A 2,500-nucleotide genomic window follows, 5' to 3' on the forward strand; every position below is an offset into this window, starting at 1 on the left:
GGCCGACGGGGGCCCTCCGATGGCGGGTCACGTTTGCCACTCGGTCAGGGGTGCGTGCTGGATGAAGAAACGGTCAACTTTGTGTGAAGAGCCACTCTTTGGAAATTTCGTCAGAGTGCCACCTTTTCGAAATTTCTTCTAAGTGCTCTCAAAAGCTGGGTTTCTATATATGTGCCGGGAGTGTCGCACAAAACCCACAAACTCGACCAAACATGCTCTCTGGCCTATGTTGCGCAGCATCCCGGTAAACCTCTAACTCGCCCAATTGTCAATGTTTCGCCACAAAAACAACTTTATTCTACTCGCCTGGTCCCTGCCAAGGGCCCTGCGTTGTTTGATTTTGATTAAATTGCTTTTTTACACATTTTCCCCGTGCCCCTGGTAGCCAAGGGCACTTAGAAGAAATTTCAGATTCTCGCCTCGTGCCCCTGGTAGCCAAGGGCACTTAGAGTAAATTTTGAAAAAGTTGGCACTTAGAAGAAATTTCAGATTCGTGCCCCTGGTAGCCAAGGGCACTTAGAGTAAATTTTGAAAAGTTGGCACTTAGAAGAAATTTCGAAAAGTCGGCACTTAGAAGAATTTCCGAGTCGCCCCGGTTCTCGGGGACCGGGCCGAGCGCCGACCTCTGTCCGAGCGCGAGCGCCTATTTTCGGATAAGTTGGGACGACTTCCACGGTCCGTATCTCGGTCATTTCTCCACCTTTTCGGATGGAACCAACGGTGTCGCGTTGCCCCGGTCCCCGCCGAGGGCCCTGGGGCGTGGGATCCTGAGTTTTCCCCGTGCTTCCTGTGGTTTTCGGCCGTGGAAAAACCCTAGGCGCGCCGGTTCTCGGGACCGGGCCGAGCGCCGACCTCTGTCCGAGCGCGAGCGCCTATTTTCGGATACGCCGAGTCGATTTCAACGGTCCGTATCTCGGTCATTTATCCACCTTTTCGGGTGGAACCGACGGTGTCGCGTTGCCCCGGTCCCCGCCGAGGGCCGTGGGGCGTGGGATCCTGAGATTTCCCCGTGCTTCCTGTGGTTTTCGGCCGTGGAAAAACCCTAGGCGCGCCGGTTCTCGGGACCGGGCCGAGCGCCGACCTCTGTCCGAGCGCGAGCGCCTATTTTCGGATACGCCGAGTCGATTTCAACGGTCCGTATCTCGGTCATTTATCCACCTTTTCGGGTGGAACCGACGGTGTCGCGTTGCCCCGGTCCCCGCCGAGGGCCGTGGGGCGTCGGGTCCTGAGTTTTCCCCGTGCTTCCTATGGTTTTCGGCCCTCGAAAAACCCAATTCGCCCCGGTTCGAAAAAGCGGCACTTAGAAGAAATTTCGAAAAAGTGCGCTCACTTGGAAGCCGTGTTCCTATGTATGTGCCGGGAGTGTCGCACACAACCCACACAAACTCGACCAAACATGCTCTCTGGCCCATGTTGCGCAGCATCCCGGTAAACTCGGCCAAACATGCTCTCTGGCCCATGTTGCGCAGCATCCCGGTAAACTCGAACCAAACATGCTCTCTGGCCCATGTTGCGCAGCATCCCGGTAAACCTCCGCCGCGGTTCTCGGGACCGGGGCCGAGCGCGAGCGCCTATTTTCGGGTAAATTGTGACGACTTTTGACGGGCCGTATCTCGGTCATTTCTCCACCTTTTCGGGTGGAACCAACGGTGTCGCGTTGCCCCGGTCCCCGCCGAGGGCCCTGGGACGTCGGGTCCCGAATTTTCCCCGTGCTTCCTATGGTTTTCGGCCGTGGGAAAACCCTATTCGCCCCGGTTCTCGGGACCCCGGCCGAGCGCCGACCTCTGCCCGAGCGCGAGCGCCTATTTTCGGGGTAAATTGTGACGACTTCCACGGGTCATATCTCGGTCATTTCTCCACCTTTTCGCATGGAACCAGCGGCGTTCCACTCCTCTGGCCCCTGCGCAGAGCCCTGCGTTGTGACATTTTGATAAAAGCATCACCCTGGGTGGCCCTGGGAGGCGTACCTATTTTTTTGGCATAAAGAGGGGCGATTTAAAACGGGCCGTATCTCCGTCACTCCTGCACCTTTTCGCATGGGATGAACGGCGTTCCACTCCTCTGGACCCTGTGCAGAGCCCTGCCTTGTAACATTTTGATAAAATCACGTTTTTAGCCATTCTCCCGTCGGTGGCCCTGGGAGGCGTACCTATTTTTTTGGCTTAAAGAGGGGCGATTTACAACGGGCCGTATTTCGGTCACTCCTGCACCTTTTCGCATGGGATGAACGGCGTTCCACTCCTCTGGACCCTGTGCAGAGCCCTGCCTTGTAACATTTTGATAAAATCACGTTTTTAGCCATTCTCACCGTCGGTGGCCCTGGGAGGCGTACCTATTTTTTTGGCTTAAAGAGGGGCGATTTACAACGGGCCGTATTTCGGTCACTCCTGCACCTTTTCGCATGGGATGAACGGCGTTCCACTCCTCTGGACCCTGTGCAGAGCCCTGCCTTGTAACATTTTGATAAAATCACGTTTTTAGCCATTCTCCCGTCGGTGGC

This window comes from Solea solea, unplaced genomic scaffold (genome assembly GCF_958295425.1).
Source record: "Solea solea unplaced genomic scaffold, fSolSol10.1 scaffold_101, whole genome shotgun sequence".
Taxonomy (NCBI): domain Eukaryota; kingdom Metazoa; phylum Chordata; class Actinopteri; order Pleuronectiformes; family Soleidae; genus Solea; species Solea solea.